This window comes from Schistocerca cancellata, chromosome 7, assembly GCF_023864275.1.
Source record: "Schistocerca cancellata isolate TAMUIC-IGC-003103 chromosome 7, iqSchCanc2.1, whole genome shotgun sequence".
Taxonomy (NCBI): Eukaryota; Metazoa; Arthropoda; class Insecta; order Orthoptera; family Acrididae; genus Schistocerca; species Schistocerca cancellata.
In genome coordinates, this window is record NC_064632.1 from 233,723,184 (window position 1) to 233,744,828 (window position 21,645).

Here is a 21,645-nt window from a genome sequence, read left to right on the forward strand (position 1 = left end):
TTCAATCTCGCGGTGTGCAGTGGTCATACAGGTTTGCCTCATGAGGGTAACTAACCCAGCAGAGAACTTCTGTCCTAGCCCAAGGCCTGAATAATATGCGATAGAGTTCTAGCCACATATTATTGGATATTTACGTTATGGAAAGCGTTGTCGAACCACAAAATTTTGCAGCAACTACATTCTAGCACACACTAGCGTATTTGTACTATTCTTTACTTTTTTTCTCCCTCAACAAACTAAAATGATTTATAAGCAGTGAGACGGCCGATGTGGCCGAGCGGTTCTAGGCGCTTCAGTCTGGAACCGCGAGACCGCTACGGTCGTAGGTTCGAATCCTGCCTCGGGAATGGATGTGTGTGATGTCCTTAGGTTAGTTAGGTTTAAGTAGTTCTAAGTTCTAGGGGACTGATGACCTCACTTGTTAAGTCCCATAGTGCTAAGAGCCAGTTGAACCAGTTATAAGCAGTGACGTATTCCCGTGATTTGTTAACATATTTTATGCATCCCGTACACATCTCACACCATATTTCTTAATAATCAGATCTAAAAAAATGGCTCTGAGCACTATGGGACTTAACATCTGAGGTCATCAGTCCCCTAGAACTTAGAACTACTTAAACCTAACTAACCTAAGGACATCACACACATCCATGCCCGAGGCAGGATTCGAACCTGCGACCGTAGCAGTCGCGCGGTTCCTGACTTAAGCGCCTAGAAACGCACGACCACACCGGCCGGCAATAATCAGATCTTCAGAGTATGGAAGAAAGTACTGATTGCATGCTACCAAGCACCATTTAAAATTAGTAAACAAATTAGACGCTTCTGCAATATACCAGGTGGTTATAATTTAAGTGCAGCTACTCATGGAGTTCAGTGTGAGCTGTAATTATCGAATGCCAGCTAAACTTGGTAGATATGCTAATGCATTAATGCTGGAAGAATTGGTTCAGATTTTAGCCACCAGGTGAAAATCTGTCGTTTTACACGGTTTATGTGATGGTATGATATCCACGCTACCATCTGACAAGCCTTAACGCCAGTTAACGCCATGGCTTTGGTGAAGACAGACCTGTGCTGGGCCGGAGGCTGACCAATGCTTTATGGATTTGCTCAATTTGTGGGGCCCTTTCAGTTGAGTATATCAACCAATTTTTCTGAGATTGTAGTCATCTGTTTATCTGTACATGTACATCACATCTACCGATTTCCGTTCCATTCAGATATTTACTTCGTGGTGCATCGATTTTTGTCTTAGAGTGAATTTGGATAGCGTCTAATCGGAAAGGAAATTTGGAGACTTGGCAATGAGTAGCTCAGGGGAAAACAGCAATCGTGAAGCTGAACCCTCTGTTATGGTGTAAGATAAGATGGAAAGTATAGAAGACGCGCTATAGAATTATCGTAGATCCTGAACCATGACAACCTTAATTTGTGCTACGTGGCCCTCCGTTGGCGCTACTAATTACTTGGGTTGCCGGTAACGAGCTGATCGTATGTCGCGAGCTGGGGTCTTTGTCCGAGGCGTGTGCTGTTGGGTAGGCGGGGCCTGGTACGGTGAGTTGGCTGGAGGACACATCGATGGCAAGTTGCTGCTTCTGAGGGACTCCCGGTTGTCCGGTACGGGCCTCTAGCAGCCGCGAGTCGTTAAATCGGTCGGGGACAAGCCTTGCCGGCTCGCTTAACGATTAGTAGCGGACGTCACGTGCAACCTGGTCGGTAAGTACCCGGCCTAATCTGCAAGCTTGAATTTTACGGTACCTCGAAGACTGCCTGTACGGATTTGAGGCAATAAAACCCCGGCTGGAATCCCGCATGTCACGTCTCCTTCACACCTGAGTGGAGTTAAGTTTTGTTTTCGTTTTTTTTTTTTTTTTTTTTTTTTTTTGGGTACTTGATATTGCAAGGCCATGTCCGTGTTACGTGGAACTGAAACTGTTACATTAACGCGCCTCCTAGTGATCGCATGTATGATCATCGGTCAGTGTAACTGATCGCAATTTGTGTTCCAGGACATATTCCGTACAAGTGTACGAGTATTCTCTGTTATAAATTCAATGAACGGCATTAAATTTGTAACATCATCTGTGTCAGAGAGAAAGCACCCTTTGCAGATGAGTATGCCTGAATCATTGCATCAGCAGGCGCTGATATTTCCACATCTAAATAACAAGTAATTTTAAGAAGTTTTAAGCTTGTAACTTGTATGTGTAGTCGCTTGCGCGATTAGTTCAGATTTTCTACATCTCGCCTGTAGACTTAGTTGCGCAGATTACTGTTCCCTTTTGATGTGTGTTGGCATGGTAGCTTTGGCAGCGCACGACGCATCCCTGTTCCCTAGGCCCCGAGCAGAGACACGTTTGCTTTCTGACGCTCCCATACTTCCGTCGTCACACGGCGTCTGGGTTGGTCGGCTATCTGGTGCCACCAACAGCCGCGTCGTGGTGGTTCAAGTTAAATAAAGCTGATCGTTCGACGCGTACCACTGCAGAGTGTCGGGAACCAGTAGTCTGCCCTATTTGGTGAATTCAGTAAGCTCATGAGGTTTAAAGCGTGTTTTGCATGCCCGAAGTTCCTCATCGCTATACCTGCTCTTTATCTACTCGTTTAAACCTTGCACACTTACTACTGCTTTTGAGTGCGTTACGTTTAAGGCCTTTTGCTTATCAATATAAACTGTTGAGCCTTTACTTTGATCCACAGTCATTAGGCAACTCCAATCATTGTGAAATTTGTCTGCTTGTTCCTTGTTAGCTGTGATACCCGTCTGCTGTAATTCTCAGCTTGCCTTGTAGTTTATGCAATTATATTTTTGTTAAGGGTCATTGACAAGGTTTCTGTTGGTGTGTAGCAGCTGGGAGCCACATTTAAATCGTATGCTTCCCCAGCTTTGTCTGTATTTTGGGGAATTGTATATTTCATTGCTTAAGGGATTTTTATTAAGGCTTATACATTGTTATAGATTTAAGTGTCAGGAAGTCATTTCTGAAAGTATTTGTATGGAGTGCAGCCATGTATGGAAGTGAAACATGGACGATAAATAGTTTGGACAAGAAGAGAATAGAAGCTTTCGAAATGTGGTGCTACAGAAGAATGCTGAAGATTAGATGGGTAGATCACATAACTAATGAGGAGGTATTGAATAGAATTGGGGAGAAGAGGAGTTTGTGGCACAACTTGACAAGAAGAAGGGACCGGTTGGTAGGACATGTTCTGAGCCATCAAAGGATCACAAATTTAGCATTGGAGAGCAGTGTGGAGGCTAAAAATCATAGAGGGAGACCAAGAGATGAATACACTAATCAGATTCAGAAGGACGTAGGTTGCAGTAAGTACTGGGAGATGAAGAAGCTTGCACAGCATAGAGTAGCATGGAGAGCTGCATCAAACCAGTCTCAGGACTGAAGACCACAACAACAACAACAAACAACAATATACATTGTTAAGGACTTTCCAACAACAACAATCAGTGGTGTGACTTGTTACCCCTTCTGTATTTTGGGTCGGCGTTACCCACCTGAATAACGTGTTAACCATGCCTGGAAATTTTTAGTACACTTAATCACTATCATTGTAATTAATTTTGCTGATGAAATTGTTTGTTGAACATGCTTGCAACCACTCGTAGTTGGTGCGATTTCTTTCTCGTATTTGGGAACTACGAACACCTGGTTTCAAGCCCTGCTCTTAAAGGTATAAATTGTTAAAGTTTATTTTTAATGAATTGTGTCTGTTCAAGGTTTCTTTATTTAATATTGTGAACGTTTTCGTTCTTTTAACAAAGTTTTGATTTTAAATTGCAGTTATAATATCGTTGTCAAGCAATGAAGTGTATTTCATGAAACAACAAAAGACGAAATATATGGCTCTAACTTCCACTTGATTTCCCTTGAGTTATCCCAACCTTAATTGTGACGTATCAGATCCTATGAAAGGTTGGGAGCTTAGTCGCAAAAAAAAAAAAAAAAAAAAGATTAAGAGCAATAGGAATGGACTACCACTAAAGATCATGTAGGATAACTCAGCGAGACCACGTAAGAAATATAATGAGTAGGCGAAGGACCCAGGCTGAAGTAAACATCACAGATACAATGGAAGAAGGAAGACAGCTCCATTGATGTGGACATGTAATGCGGGTAAAAGAGATTGGTGACCAAGGAAGACCTCGGTTCAGTATCCTCAGGGAATAAAGAGAACAAGAAAATCGAAGGGTGCCTAGTTAGATAGGGTAAAGAAGGCCATCAAACAAAGAGAAATAGAAGAAAACGAGGAAGCATGGGGACATGAAACCGATGGTGACAGACATGTGCGATGCAGCGACAGCTCACACAACACCGCAAGGAAGAAGAGACATATTTCAGTAAAACTGTTTTACGTGAACGGCAGCAATCAGAATGCTCCACTGAGAGAGCGTCGCCAGCTGAAAGGTCTGAGGAGAGGCCTGATGTCATTAAATACTTTAAAGAAGATGATAAAGAAACTTAAAAAGACGCGTTAGCTTTGCGAGGCAGCTGGAAGAAGGCGACCTAAACCGGTGGAAGTTACTGACGAGGTTCCTGCTGCTAAAAGTGACCAAGCAGCACGTGCTCCGGGTATTGTAGTGCGAGCGCATTTTAAGGAGGACTGTCCACACGATGGTCAAGAGTACGGTAAGTTTTGCGGCCTATGTTACAATGCTATCTGTAGAAGATAGAAGTGGTGCAGTAACTGAAACCTCATGATCCGCAGTAATGTTCAGAATTTGCTCTTCGATTTCTCGCAATGATCGAAGTAGATGACATGTGATCGGGCAATACTCTACGGAGTGACGAGGCACGTTTTACACTACAACGTGCAGTGAATACAAGGAAGTGCCGAATTTGGCCTCGACTTATGTGACTGTGTGGTGTGGAGTCACAAGCACCTTTATTCTCGGTTCATTCTTCTTTGAAGAGAAGGCACCCAGAGGGCCTGTCAGGTGTACCGTAGCGTCCGCACTGGGCAGTGAATGATCTGTTTAATGCAACCTTCCGCGAACTTTATCTTCAGAGGTTTGCCAGATGCATGGCCTGCAAGATTACCTAATATGAATCCATGCGACTTTTGGCTCTGGGGAAATCTAAAATACCGTACTTAACAGAGACAGTTTTGGTCTCTACTTGATGTGAAGCCCAGTATACAGGAACGTGTTGCTCAGATTCTACTTTAACTGCTACCAGCAGTTTTTGGTCACGTCATTTTACGAATGCAGCATCTCGTCGACGTCTCCTTATAATAAAATCAACATTATGCCTTTCTTACTATTTTGACGTTTCTTCCCACAGCCAGTTCCTAATCCATTACATACGGAAACATTTCTATACATCTTTCTTACATTTACGGTGCCATATTGGCACCTGGTGGCCAAAACGGATACAATTTATTTATTTATTTATTTTTTTTTCTTTTTTGCGGAGCAAATCGGTCCCACACTGGTGCATTAAGGTATCTACCAAGTTTCCTTGCCAAACGATAATTACTGCTAACACTGGACCTCTATGAATAGCTGCACTTTAATGATAAGTACCCGGTACTATCAGTGTTTCGTTCTCAGACGCAACTGAGTTATAGGGCGCAGATGCTCTCGGTTTTTGGTAATCCCCTTAGTATACCGGGTGATCAAAAAGTCAGCATAAATTTGTAAACTGAATAAATCACGGAATTATGTAGATAGAGAGGTACAAATTGACACACATGCTTGGAGTGACATGGTGTTTTATTAGAACAAAAAAAAAAAAATACAAAGTTCAAAAAATGTCCGACAGATGGCGCTTCATCTGATCAGAATAGCAATAATTAGCATAACAAAGTAAGACAAATCAAAGATTATGTTCTTTACTGGAAATGCTCGATATGTCCACCATCATTCCTCAACAATAGCTGTAGTAGAGGAATAATGTTGTGAACAGCACTGTGAAGCATGTCCGGAGTTATGGTGAGGCATTGGCGTCGGATGTTGTCTTTCAGCATCCCTAGAGGTGTCGGTCGATCACGACACACTTGCGACTTCAGGTAACCCCAAAACCAATAATCGCACGGACTGAGGTCTGGGGACCTGGGAGGCCAAGCATGACGAAAGCGGCGGCTGAGCACACGATCATAACCAAACGACGCGCGCAAGAGATTTTTCACGCGTCTAGCAATATGGGGTGGAGCGCCATCCTGCATAAACATCGTAGGTTCCAGCAGGTGTTTATCAGCCAGTCTGGGGATGATGCGATTCTGTAACATACCGACGTACCTCTCACCCGTCACGGTAGCAGTTACTAAACCAGAATCACGCATTTCCACGAAGAAAAAATGCCCGATAACGGTAGATGTGGTAAATCTAACCCATACCGTGACTTTCTCGTCGTGCAATGGAGTTTCCACGACAGTTCTAGGATTTTCGGTAGCCCAAATTCTGCAGTTGTAGGCGTTGACAGACCCTCGGAGCGTGAAATGATCTTCGCCGGTCCACAACACGTTACTCAACCAACCATCATCTTCCGCCATCTTTTGAAACGCCCACACCGCAAATGCACTCCGCTTCACTAAATCGCCAGGTAACAGTTCATGATGCCGATGGATTTTGTACGGATAGCATCGGAGGGTACGCCTCAGTGCCAACCAGACAGTAAATTATGGAATGCGGGTGCGACGTACGACTGCACGAGTGCTGACTTCCCCGTGCATAGACGAACCCGCTACAGTCTCCATTTCTTCCTGAACTGGCATTACGCCTTGTCCTCAGTCGGCCACTACGGGATCTATCGTCTGAACAACCCGTGGCTTCGAACTTCGAAATCATTCTGGCCACAGCTGCATTTGCCAACGGACCTTTACCCGTTCAAATCCCCTTCCTATGGTGATAGGGTCGTAACGCTGAACTAGCACATTCCCCATTCTGATAATACAGCTTCACTAAAAGCGCCTTTTCAGGTAACGTCAACATGCTGCGACTGCTGGTGCATCTGATTCTCTGTCCAGCGTCATCTGTCGGACATTTTGTGAACTTTGTTTTTTTTTTTTTTGTTCTACTCAAAACCCCATGTCATTCCAAGCATGCGTGTCAAATTTTACCTCTCTATCTACATTATTCCGTGGTTTATTAAGTTTTCAAATTTATAGTGACTTTTTGATCACTCGGTATATGAAATATTCTCTGAGTTTTTCCTGTCTTTGCAACCGAGTGAGTGAACCCGCATTTTCGCAGTGTCGCTTTCGGCTCGAGCAAGTGGTGCTACCGTCCCTCATGCCTTGTTCCAGACAGGGCAGCGTTCCTCGTTTGTCCATGTCAGCTCCCCTCACGTCGCCTCGCCGGGGTCTCGGCCAGCCAGTTGTCACAGATAAGGCTTGTTTACAGCTGCCTCTGCACAGAAGGCGGGGCGTGGCCGGAGCGCCAGGGCTCCGCTGACAGTCGCAGCACCACACCCGCGCCACTGCCGGCTCGCTCATTACTGTCACCCCGAGACCCCTCTGACGATGAAGCGGCGCAAAATGTGTTCCTCTGTAAACACGGGGACAGCACGCAGGCTACGTAGCCCATTCATTTACAGCTATCCGCCGCTTACCGGGCGAGTGACGTACAAGCTGGTGTACACTGAGGTCACAAAAGTTATGCGGTACGTCCTAATACCGCGGCGGACCCCCTGTCCGGCAAGGACTTAACAAGTCGCAGAAATATTGAACTATGCTGCCTCTATAGCCGTACACGATTGCGAAAGTATTGCTCGTGCAGGATTTTGTCGAAAAACTGACCTCCTGATTACGACCCATAAATGTTCGATAGCATCCGTGTCGGGCGATCTAAGTGGCTAAATCATTCACTCGAATCATCCAGAATGGTCTTCAGGCCAACGTTTGTGAAAACACCCTTGACCTCTTAGCAACAAATAATCCTGAGCTAATAACCAGCATCAAAACGGATACAGGGATTAGTGAACAGGGTTGCTGTAGCGAGACTGAATGTTGTAACCCCCGGATCCTCAAAAACCAAAAGAAAAGTAAACCTATTCAAAAGAGCAGACAAAAATTCACTTAACGCCCTCCCGAGAGACAATCTCCACCCCTTCCAAATTAACACCGAAGAGTAGACCAGGTATGGCTTGAATTCAAAGAAGCAGTATCGACAGCAACTGAAAGATTTATGCCACATACACTACTGGCCATTATAATTGCTACACCAAGAAGAAATGCAGATAATAAACGGATATTCATTGGACAAATATATTATACTACAACTGACATGTGATTATATTTTCACGCAATTTGGGTGCATAGATCCTGAGAAATCAGTACCCAGAACAACCACCACCGCCTTGATACGCCTGGGCATTGAGTCAAACAGAGCTTGGATGGCGTGCACAGGTACAGCTGCCCATGCAGCTTCAACACGATACCATAGTTCATCAAGAGTAGTGACCGGCGTATTGTAACGAGTCAATTGCTCGGCCACCATTGACCAGACGTTTTCAATTGGTGAGAGATCTGGAGAATGTGTTGGCCAGGACAGCAGTTGAACATTTTCTGTATCCAGAAAGGCCCGTACAGGACCTGCAACATGCGGTCGTGCATTATCCTGCTGAAATGTAGGGTTTCGCAGGTATCGAATGAAGGGTAGAGCAACGGGTCGTAAACACATCTGAAATGTAACACCACCGTTCAAAGTGCCGTCAATGCGAACAAGAGGCGACCGAGACGTGTAACCAATGACACCCCATACCATCACGTCGGGTGATACGGCAGTATGGCGATGACGAATACACTCATCCAATGTGCGTTCACCGCGATGTCGCCAAACACGGATTTGACCATCATGATGCTGTAAACAGAACCTGGATTCATCCGAAAAAATGACGTTTTGCCATTCGTGCACCCAGGTTCGTCATTGAGTGCACCATCGCAGGCGATCCTGTCTGTGATGCAGCGTCAAGGGTAACCGCAGCCATGGTCTCCGAGCTGATAGTCCATGCTGCTGAAAACGTCGTCGAACTATTCGTGCAGATGGTTGTTGTCTTGCAAACGTCCCCATCTGTTGACTCAGGGATCAAGACGTGGCTGCACGATCCGTTACAGCCATGCGGATAAGATGCCTGTCATCTCGACTGCTAGTGATACGAGGCCATTGGGATCAAGCACGGCGTTCCGTATTACCCTCCTGAACCCACCGATTCCATATTCTGCTAACAGTCATTGGATCTCGATCAACGAGAGCAGCTATGTCGCGATACGATAAACCGCAATCGCGATAGGCTACAATCCGACCTTTATCAAAGTCGGGAACGTGGTGGTACGCATTTCTCCTCCTTAAACGAGGCATCACAACAACGTTTCACCAGGCAACGCCGGTCAATTGCTGTTTGTGTATGAGAAATCGATTGGAAACTTTCCTCATGTCAGCACGTTTTAGGTGTCGTCCCGGCGACAACCTTGTGTGAATGCTCTGAAAAGCTAATCATTTGCATATCACAGCAACTTCATCGTGTCGGTTAAATTTCGCGTCTATAGCACGTCATCTTCGTGGTGTAGCCTTTTTAATGGCCAGTATTGTAAATTAACAAACGACGGAGCTGATCATCCTTGGTACACAAAACGGGTCCGAACACTATTGCCGAAACAACGAAAAAGGCGTGCCAAATTTAAACGAACGCAAAATCTCCAAGACTGGCGACCTTTTACGGAAGCTCAAAATGTAGCGCGGACATCAGTGCGAGATGCTTACAATATATTTCCCCAACTAAACTTTATCTCCAAACCTGGCAGAAAATCCAGAGAGACCCTAGCCGTATGTAAAGTATGCTAGCGGGAAGACACAATCAATGCATTCTCTGCCCGTTAGGAATGGAAATACTATCGACACAGCGCGGCGAAAGCAGAGTTACTAAACACAGCCTTACGAAATTCCTTCACCAAAGAAGATGAAGTAAATATTCTAAAATTCGAATGAAGAACAGCTGCCAACGAGAAGTAGATATCCTTGGAGTAGTGAAGCAACTTAAGTCACGAATAAAAACTAGTCTTCTGGTCCAGACTGTGTGCCAATTAGGTTTCTTTCGGAGTATGCTGGTGCAGTAGCTCCATACTAAACAAGGTACATAGGTCAAGAAAAGTAGTAGGAGTAATCCGCCAAATTACAGGCCCATATCATTAACGTCGATATGCGGCAGGATTTTTGAGCATATATTGTGTTCGAACGTCATGAATTACCTCGAAGAGAAAGGTCTATTAACCCACAGTCAACACGGATTTAGAAAATATCGTTCTTGTGAAACACAACTAGAACTTTACACACACAAGGTTGAGTGCTATTGACAAGGGATTTCAAATTGATTCAGTATTTCTAGATTTCCAGAAGCAATTTGAGACGGTACTACATAAGCGGATTGTAGTGAAACTGCCCTTTTATGGAATTCCGTCTGACTTATGTGACTGGATTCCTGATTTCCTGTCACAGAGGTCACACTTCGTAGTAAATGGCGGAAAGTCAACGAGGTAAACAGAAGTGATTTCTGGCGTTCCCGAAGGTAATGTTATAGGACCTCTATTGTTTTTTATCTCATATATAAACGATTTGGGAGACAATCTGAGTAGTCGTCTTAAATTTTCGTTTATTGTCTAGTAAAGTCATCAGAAGATCAAAACAAATTACAAAACGATTTACAAAAGATATCTAAATGGTGCCAAAATTGGCAATTGATCCTAAATATGAAAAGTGTGGGGTCATCCACAGGAGAACTAAAAGGAATCCATTAAACGTCGGGTATACGGTAAATCAGTCAAACCCTAAGGCCATAAATGCAACTAAATACCCATAAATTATAATTACGAACAACTTAAATTGAAATAACACATAGAAAAAGGTTGTAGGGAAGGCAAACCAAATACTGCATTTTATTGGTAACACACTTAGTAAATGTAACAGATATACACTAGGCTTGTCCGTTCTCATCTGGAGTACTGCTGCGCGATCTGGGATCCTTACCAGATAGGATTAACGGAGTGTGGAGAAAGTTCAACGAAGAGCAAAACGTTTGAATTATCGCGAAATAGGGGAGAGACTGTCACGGACATGGTATAAGATTTGGGATGGACACCATTAAAACAAAAGCGTTTTTCGTTGCGGCGGAATCTTTCTTCTCGGAATGCGAAAATATTCTGTTCACGCCGACCTACACAGGGAGAAACGATTATCATAATAAAATAAGGGAAATCAGAGCTCGCACAGAATGATATAGGCGTTCGTGTTTCCGCGCGCTGTTCACGAGGGAAGTAATAGAGAATGATTGTGACGGTGGTTCGGCGAATCTTCGGCCATCCACTTAAGTGTGATTTGCAGAGTATCCAGTAGATGTAGATGTAGATGAATCGCGAACAATTTTCGCCAGTGACGTGGCGCATTATCATCCATAAAAATTCCATCGTCGTTTGGGCACATGAAGTCCATGAATGGAGCTGCAAATGGTCTCGAAGCATCCGAACATAATCATTTCTAGTTAACAATCGGTTCAGTTTGACCAGAGGCCCAAGTCCATTCCATGTAAACAGACGCTACACCGTTATGGAGCCACCACCACGTGCACAGTGCCTTGTTAACAACATGGGTCCTGGCTTCGTGAGGTCTTCGCCGCACTCGAACCCTACCATCATCTCCTGCCAACTGAAATCGGGACCCATCTGATCAGACCACTGTTTTCCAGCCATCTAGACGCCACACGATATGTTCACGAGCCCAGGAGAGGCGCTACAGGCGATGTCGTACTATTAGCAAAGGCACTCACATCAGTATATGCAGCCATAGGCCATTAACACCAAATTTCAGGCCATTCTCCTAACGGATACGTTTGTCGTACGTCCCACACTGATTTCTGCGGGTATGCGGAGTTACTTGTCGTCGGCCGTTGTGGCCGAGCGGTTCTAGGCGCTTCAGTCCGGAATCGCACAACTGCTACGGTCGCAGGTTCGAATACTGCCTCGTGCATGGATGTGTGTGATGTCCTTAGGTTAGTTAGGTTTAAGTAGTTCTAAGTTCTAGGGGACTCATGTCCTCAGATGTTAAGTCCCATAGTGCTCAGAGCAAGTAGTTCTAAGTTCCAGGGGACTCATGACCGCAGATGTTAAGTTCCATAGCGCTCAGAGCCATCTGAACCATTTTTTAAAGTTACTTTTTTGTTAGCACTGACAAATCTACACCAACGCCGCTGCTCTAGGTCGTTAAGTTAAGGCCTTCAGTCAATGTGTTGTCCGTAGTGAGAGGTAATGCCTGAAAGCTGGTATTATTGGCAGACTCTTGATACTGTGGATCTCAGTAAACTGAATTCCTTATCTTTCTCCGAAATGGAATGTCCCATGCGTCTATCTGCAACTACCATTGCGCGTTCAATGTCTGGTAATTCCCGCCGCGCGGCCGTAATCACGTAGGAAACCTTTTCACATGAATAACCTGAGTACAAATGATAACTCCGCCAATGCACTGCCCTTTTATACCTTGTGTACTCGCATATTGCTATCTCAAGAGTTTTGTCACCTTAGTGTACATAATACTCAGTGAACAGTTACCATCTGCATGAAGCATGTGGTTAGAATCCGGTTTCTAGAAGAAACTTTAATGGTCCAAATTAGGCAATTACACTGAGCGACTGAAAGTCTTAGGATGACACTGGATGTGATATTGGTATTCAGCTGATTAAATCTATGCGATGGATTTAGCTCTGTGCATTACTGAAAGAAATGGGCTCTTGGGGTGGCGATCTTATAACACAGCGGGCTACGAACCCTTCCAGGAGCGCCACGTGCTGTAACGAGCGCGTGGGAGGCTGCCCAAGGTCGAAGACAAGAGATGACTTGAGAAGTAATTAATGAATAATGAAGAAATCAAGTTCCAAATGGTTCAAATGGCTCTGAGCACTATGGGACTGAACTTCTGAGGTCATTAGTTCCCTAGAACTTAGAACTAGTTAAACCTAACTAACCTAAGGTCATCACAAACATCCATGCCCGAGGCAGGATTCGAACCTGCGACCGTAGCGGTCTTGCAGTTCCAGACTGCAGCGCCTTTAACCGCACGGCCACTTCGGCCGGCAATCAGGTTACAGTTTCGGGACTTTTAAAAGAGGGCGAAACCGCTGCTGTATCGATAACTTGCGCATCAGTTTTATTTCGACTTACATAAAATTTCAGCCGCGTATTAGAGTATCGAAATAATTACAGGAAGGAAAGAATCTTTATCATAATAATTCAATACATACACTCCTGGAAATTGAAATAAGAACACCGTGAATTCATTGCCCCAGGAAGGGGAAACTTTATTGACACATTCCTGGGGTCAGATACATCACATGATCACACTGACAGAACCACAGGCACATAGACACAGGCAACAGAGCATGCACAATGTCGGCACTAGTACAGTGTATATCCACCTTTCGCAGCAATGCAGGCTGCTATTCTCCCATGGAGACGATCGTAGAGATGCTGGATGTAGTCCTGTGGAACGGCTTGCCATGCCATTTCCACCTGGCGCCTCAGTTGGACCAGCGTTCGTGCTGGACGTGCAGACCGCGTGAGACGACGCTTCATCCAGTCCCAAACATGCTCAATGGGGGACCGATCCGGAGATCTTGCTGGCCACGGTAGTTGACTTACACCTTCTAGAGCACGTTGGGTGGCACGGGATACATGCGGACGTGCATTGTCCTGTTGGAACAGCAAGTTCCCTTGCCAGTCTAGGAATGGTAGAACGATTGGTTCGATGACGGTTTGGATGTACCGTGCACTATTCAGTGTCCCCTCGACGATCACCAGTGGTGTGCGGCCAGTGTAGGAGATCGCTCCCCACACCATGATGCCGGGTGTTGGCCCTGTGTGCCTCGGTCGTATGCAGTCCTGATTGTGGCGCTCACCTGCACGGCGCCAAACACGCATACGACCATCATTGGCACCAAGGCAGAAGCGACTCTCATCGCTGAAGACGACACGTCTCCATTCGTCCCTCCATTCACGCCTGTCGCGACAGCACTGGAGGCGGGCTGCACGATGTTGGGGCGTGAGCGGAAGACGGCCTATCGGTGTGCGGGACCGTAGCCCAGCTTCATGGAGACGGTTGCGAATGGTCCTCGCCGATACCCCAGGAGCAACAGTGTCCCTAATTTGCTGGGAAGTGGCGGTGCGGTCCCCTACGGCACTGCGTAGGATCCTACGGTCTTGGCGTGCATCCGTGCGTCGCTGCGGTCCGGTCCCAGGTCGACGGGCACGTGCACCTTCCGCCGACCACTGGCGACAACATCGATGTACTGTGGAAACCTCACGCCCCACGTGTTGAGCAATTCGGCGGTACGTCCACCCGGCCTCCCGCATGCCCACTATACGCCCTCGCTCAAAGTCCGTCAACTGCACATACGGTTCACGTCCACGCTGTCGCGGCATGCTACCAGTGTTAAAGACTGCGATGGAGCTCCGTATGCCACGGCAAACTGGCTGACACTGACGGCGGCGGTGCACAAATGCTGCGCAGCTAGCGCCATTCGACGGCCAACACCGCGGTTCCTGGTGTGTCCGCTGTGCCGTGCGTGTGATCATTGCTTGTACAGCCCTCTCGCAGTGTCCGGAGCAAGTATGGTGGGTCTGACACACCGGTGTCAATGTGTTCTTTTTTCCATTTCCAGGAGTGTACAAATGAACGGAAATCTGTAAACAGATTTTTCTGCCGTCATTTGGAGATGAATTAATAATTTATTTAATATCGTGGCGGCCGTTAAAAGGATCCGTTTAGATTATTCAAATTTAAACAAAGCGTCTTCTTCGTCTTGAGCCGTGTACGAACAGAAAAGCCCGCCGTTCCAACGTCTTAGGCTGCGCCATGTTATGAGATCCCTGTTGCAAAAAGGAAGGTGCCAGTTCTATGGCCCAGCAGGTGACAGTCAGGTGCTTTACCATCCAGTAAGCTGACACCTGAACCACTTTCTTCAGGCACATTAGTGTGAGATGCCAGCCAGCTAACAAAACCCCTGTGGACTATCCTCAAGGGCACTGTGTAACATCCTCTGGAAAGGACCACTAGCTACCTTCTCGCCCGCGACCGCGTCTTGACTGTAGGCACTCTCCGTCAAGCTGCGGTAAGGTTTAATGGTTAGTTACTTCGGGCGTAGTTTAGTAACGACGCTCGGATTCGGTCACCGTTTCGGTCGTTATGGATCGTGAATAATTCGTGATACAAACATAGCACAGCACTGCCAGCCATGAGGTAAGGGTTTAATGAAGTCTACCCAACCCTAGTTCTCAAGTTCAGTATTCTCCCTTAGAAACGTTTCGAGCTGAAATGGTGTAGTTATAGGTCAATGCTCTCTCTACATGTCGTTCTGTGGATGATTTTGTTTCAGTGGAGGCTGTCCTCGGTTAAGAATGGTTCGTTCTGAACTGTTTTGAGAATATACCTCATTTCTTATTTTCTAAACCTTTTATTTCTTTTGCAATTCCAACTACCTTTCCCAGTAACCGTTGAAATGAGTGGTTCTCTGCAAGCGGCGTCATAGCCCAACCTTTCCATGTCTGATAATGGGTAGAATATTAATATGACACCTCAGCGGCCTATCAATATGTATCTCGCCAGCTAGTCGGGCCAAGTTCTTCTCATTTATACAGTCTGGGATACAAGTACTATAGCAGTCAGTTCAGGTATGTGGTTGCACAACCTTTCTCACAGTATGTAGTGGTATGAATACTTTGATTCACCGCCACGTAAGTGTTCGTGTAGTAACAAGGCAGTGTCAGGAGGCACTGCCCTATCTAAACACTGTCCATGTGGGCGAGAAGGTGTGTCCATTCTGATGAAGCTGTGTCTTACAGCGACGGTAGCGTAGCTGCTGACGGCACCACTGAGGCCCGGCAGGCCTCTTCGGGGGAGCCAGAGAAAGTGTGTCTCAAAAAGCCCGATCTTTCCTATATCCTGTCCTGTTTTTCCTCCACCTCCACTCGATAATGAAGAACTCAAATGTTCAGAAAAACAGTCTGCCGAGAGCATGGCAACCTGAAGTATTTCCCGGTCCTCCAGGGCGGGGGTTCAGTCTTTGGGCTAGCTGCCCAGCATTCGTAAAACACAGTTACGGAACTCAACATATCTGTAAAAAGCCTCGGAAGAAAAATGAACATTTTGTAGACGAAGATGGCTAGTACTTGTCCTTCGAAGATGATCAGTCAGTGGAGTCTCATGAAGAGGATAATGACTGGCCTGTGTGGGTGAGCGGTTCTAGGCACTTCAGTTTGGAACCGCGTGACCGCTACAGTCTCAGGTTCGAATCCTGCCTCGGGCATGGATGTGTCTGATGTCCTTAGGTTAGTTAGTTTTAAGTGGTTCTAAGTTCTAGGGGACTGATGACCTCAGAAGTTAAGTCCCATAGTGCTCAGAGCCATTTGAACCATTTTTGAACCTGGTAGGGCACTAAAAGCATGAGGTATTTTTATGATTCTTAGCTCATACAAATGGCTTGTTGGGAGGTGAAAGCAATTGGCAGCTAGCCCATCCCTTAGTAAGTCTTGCCGGACAGGCCCACAGTCATACAGGGCAGACAGGGCAGCCCCTCATCGACACAGGTCTCCAGCAGAACAATGCTGTGCTATCTGCTGCGGCGCTAGCACAAGCCCGGGCTGGGGCGACCGTCTGAAGGAATGCGTCTACAAAGTGGTGTCATAAACTGGGCATTGTGTACAGCGCCAAGCATTTGCCGATAGTGCAAATAGGCCAGTGAATCACTTCCCCCAACCGCCTCATTGTATAAGAAAAATTCGGCACTGGTAGCCAGTGCTATGTTATCCGCATAGCAAAATATTCTTGACTTTGTGTTTGGGAGATCTGCTATATAGAGGTTAAACAGAAGAGGGGCCAATACGGAGCCCAACGGGCTTCCGCAAGGCTCCGTATTGGCCCCTCTTCTGTTTAACCTCTATATAGCAGATCTCCCAAACACAATGTCAAGTGCTATGTTATCCGCATAGCAAAATATTCTTGACTTTGTGTTTGGGAGATCTGCTATATAGAGGTTAAACAGAAGAGGGGCCAATACGGAGCCCAACGGGCTTCTGCAAGGCTCCGTATTGGCCCCTCTTCTGTTTAACCTCTATATAGCAGATCTCCCAAACACAATGTCAACAAAATTTTGCTATGCGGATGACATAGCACTGGCTACCAGAGACAAGTATCTTTTCAATACAGAGGAAGTCCTTAATAATGACGTCGAAATACTATACAATTATTTCAAGAAATGGAGACTCAAGCCAAACCCTAACAAAACTGAAGTATCTACATTCCATCTTAATAACAAAATGGCAAATGAAATTATTAACATAAAACTCGGAAACACCAACCTCAAACATAATAAGTTTCCAAAGTACTTAGGTATAACATTGGATCGCACTCTTTCTTACCGAAAACATCTGGAGAACACCACTGCAAAAATTGGAACACGGAATAACATCATTCAAAAACTTGGCGGTACTACTTGGGGAGCTAACGCAAAAACATTACGCACCTCATCTATCGCCTTAGTGTTCTCTGTGGCTGAGTACTGCGCTCCAGTCTGGATTAATAGCTGTCACACCAAACTTATTGACAGGGAATTAAATAACACAATGAGGTTGATTTCTGGAACCGTTAAAGCAACGCCCACGTACTGGCTACCGGTGCTATGTAATATCCTGCCCCCGGACCTGCGTAGAAAAGCGGCCCTACTGCACGAATTCAGAAAGATTGAGACAAAACCAGAACTACCAATTAAAGAATAATTCTCACAACTGCGACACACTCGATTGAAATCAAGAAAGCCACTCACGCGCACAGCTGAGCAGCTTCAAAATAATAACTATGACCACATGAAACAATGGAGACTAGATTGGAATCAAAAGACAAATGACCAACTACAGACCTGGTTTGAGAGCTATAACTGCAACATCTCTGGAATGGAACTAACACGGAAAACATGGTCCGCATTAAATCGAATACGTACTGGACAGGGCAGGTGTGCGGATTCACTACACAAATGGGGAAGAGCGATGTCACCAGAATGCGACTGCGGTGCCCCTAGACAGACGATCCAACATATCCATGGTGAATGCTCCTTGCGAGCATATGCAGGGAACTGGTCAGACTTCCTGGAGGCATCCCCATCGGCGCTAGAATGGATCTCAAACCTCGATATAACCTTTTAACTGACCAATATAAACATAAATTATATTCATGATTGTTATAAGATTTTAATGTCTAACACTTGATGTATTAATGTTGCATGTATAACCATACGCTAAATAAATAAAATAATCGGGCATCTGCGAAACGTTTGAAAATAGAATCTTTATTATACCTCATAGCTAGGATTAACAAGTTCCAAGGCACAGGCGTTTTAGATCTTTGAGATTGTATAGTTCACTTGTTGCCATGGGAAAAGGTACGACTTCAGAAAAAATCATCTTCCTCCTCGGAAAAATCTTAAAAAAGCCAGAAATTGGCGGTTTCTTTTTCTTCCAGAGATGTAGGTTTCTTAACTCTTGCCCTGGTTCGAGATGAGTTTGTGCTGTCGTGTGGGAGGGAAGATTTAGAGGCTCTAGAGCCCTGTGATTGGCTCAAGATGGGGTGAAGGCTGTGCCACTCGTGCACTTTGCGGGAAAACGGATTTTTTTTCTGGAGAGGTGTGAAGCACTCAGGTGTGGGACTTTGGTCTGGTAAGCACTTCTGGTCGATGCTCTGGCATGTATGGTTGGTACCTGGGACCTGGCCTGAGACTGACTTCACTTGTGAGTAGTTTAGACTGGGGAGCATGTGGTGAAGTTCCGGCTGTACTGACAGTGTGACTTCAAACATCTCAGACTACTTGTTTGCCAATGGCACACTTATTCGTTTTTGGTTTACCAGTCTTGACATTTGGTACCCTTGTGCGGGATAACATGCTGCCGCTCCAGCATTGTCAGGGCATACAGATCTCAATCTCCACTTGCCCTCAGCTCCCCCTATGTAGAAGAATTTCAGTGGATGTGATCAATCAAAGTCTGCTCGGTGTCACATCAATTCACATTGCGTTATTCATATTTTTAGGACCAGAGTACTTGACTCACTCCACTATTTAAACTCTCTCTGCCACCCAGGATCATTGTCCAGCGTAGTCTTAAATCACCTGTTTGTTGTTTATCGTATTCAATCAATAACTTATTTAACATAATTTATGTCTGTTTTTGGGAAATAAATGTTGTTAGAACACTAACCTTTGCCTAAGGTCTGAATCATTTAAAGAGTCCCCCCAGGGTTGCCTTTCAAGATGGCCAAGAAAACCCTGACGTTCTTTTCTCAGGAATGAACGAAAAGAGAAAGACCAAAGATTTCGTAGTTACATGGGTAAAGGATGCCACGTAAAAAAGAGAAATAGAAGACAACAAGGTACCATGAGGAGATAGAAAGCCGGCCGGTGTGGGCGAGTGGTTCTAGGCGCTTCAGTCTGGAACCGCGCGACCGCTACGGTCGCACGTTCGAATCCTGCCTCGGGCATGGATGTGTGTGATGTCCTTAGGCTAGTTAGGTTTAAGTAGTTCTAAGTCTAGGGGACTGATGACCTCAGGTGTTAAGTCCCACAGTGCTCAGAGCCATTTGGAGATAGAAAACGATGTTGACAGACATGTTGGATGCGTCGACCGTTGACGGAACCTCACAGAAGGAAGAGACGTAATTTTTAAAACAAACATTAGCTTGATCAAGGGATTTAACACAGTAACAGTAAGGGTTACATTTGTAAGACATGACTCTTGATCGCGTTTCTGGGGAAATCTGTGAGATAGATGTTAAGTTTAAACACGACGAAGAAGACAAAGATAACTTCAGCCTCAGGGTCCCTGCAAAACAAACTAATGGACCCTCAGGGGAAACGAATTATTCAGTAGGTCCTGTGGAACATACCTGCAAGAGCCAACTTGGTTGGTAACATGGGAGGAGACAGTGCAGAAGACTGTCTGAAGCCAACTGCCAACACTATTCGTTACCGACAGGACGACTCCTCCATACAGACATCCGTCTGTTAACTTGTGAGGGATCAGCCTCCACTTCCTACGCCGGGTCCATGCACCGTTCGGTTCAATACCACTGAAGCGAAGCACATTGCTCTATGCAACCTATCTCTCCACGCGTAGTAAAACCCTTGTCGTAAGTGCTCCTTTGATTTCTCCCACGCACGGCGGAATCCTCGTCATAGGTTGCCAGTTCAAATTCATTATGAATATGTTTTGGCATTTCTTGGAATTTTGTGTTTAGACACTGGTGTGCAAAACTTATTGTAAATGAATAACAGTGTCATTTCTGTTCGTCTCATTATGTAGTTCTTTTGGTTATCTTCTGTAGTACAATTTCTATGTATGGTCCATGTTTCATCAACCTATGTTACTTGGCAGTGACACCTCATGCGAAAGTTACTTTCGTCATTAAATTTTGCACACCTGTGTAAATTCCTTTTCATACCAGCCCATATAATAGATCGTTAGTTGCTGTGACCTTTGCTGGCAAACCCTGCACGTAGGATCGAACAGACGCCCTCTCATCCAGTACATTTTGATTTCGATTAATGCGTGTAGCTGCTCCTGTAGAGGCAGAGTTGGGTGACAAGAATCTGCCGACCATGTTTCATTTCAGCTGGACTTTAAGTCCATCGAAATGGTCACTGAACCATGGACGGTTAATTTCAGTCGGAGACCGACGAACGCGTACTGCCGCAAGTCGATCGTGGATAACCCCGTTTTGTCCATGGATGCGACGTTATGTCCATTCGGCAACACTCGTGGTTGCCCTATGCGGAAGTTTACGCTATACTCTAAATCCATTGTAGATACTCGACAGCCAGAATTCTTGTGTAATGCCCAATATGGCATGACCCAAGAGTCTGGAACTAACTATCATCCCACGTTCAATGTCAGTTTCATTACAGACATCTCTGTTATATATTGCTCAGGCATCATGTCTATACTCGCACTACGCGCTTGCATGTAGACACAATATTCGAGCGTTGTACACTGCACTTCGTCAAATGGGACACCATTCCCGTGACATTTGGCCATTCAGCTTATAAGTCAATATCAAACGTCACTTAATATAAATATTTAACGAAATTTCGTGAGCGAAGAAATTCCATTCCATGTTCTTAAATAATTACCCGGCCCTGAACCCAACTGAATATTCGTGGGAACACGTCGACCGCCACGCTTGTGTTTTGCTGCTACGCTACGCACTACCACCACGCGTATTCCGTTACAAACCTGGTACCAGCCCCGTGCCTTTCCTGTACCAACAGCAGCTTCCCAAGCCGGCTGGGAGGTATGCACGCTGTTCGCGGCATGTACTGCGATTATTCACCTCAGGACACAATAGCGTGACAAGACTGTGGAACATAAGCATGCAGAACGCAGACGACTTGTAACACAAGAAATATGTATCCGCTTGTGACTAGCGTCGTCGTAGTTTGCGTCTTTTCCGTGAAACATTTGTTCGTCGTGCTTTGAGTTAACAAGTCCGTGGCTTTTCGCTATTGGTTGACCATATGCAAGAACAAGCATATAAATGTTTCATCACAGAAACATGCAGGGATCTTCTAAACCTCTTTATCAGCTGACAACCGACAGGCAGAACAA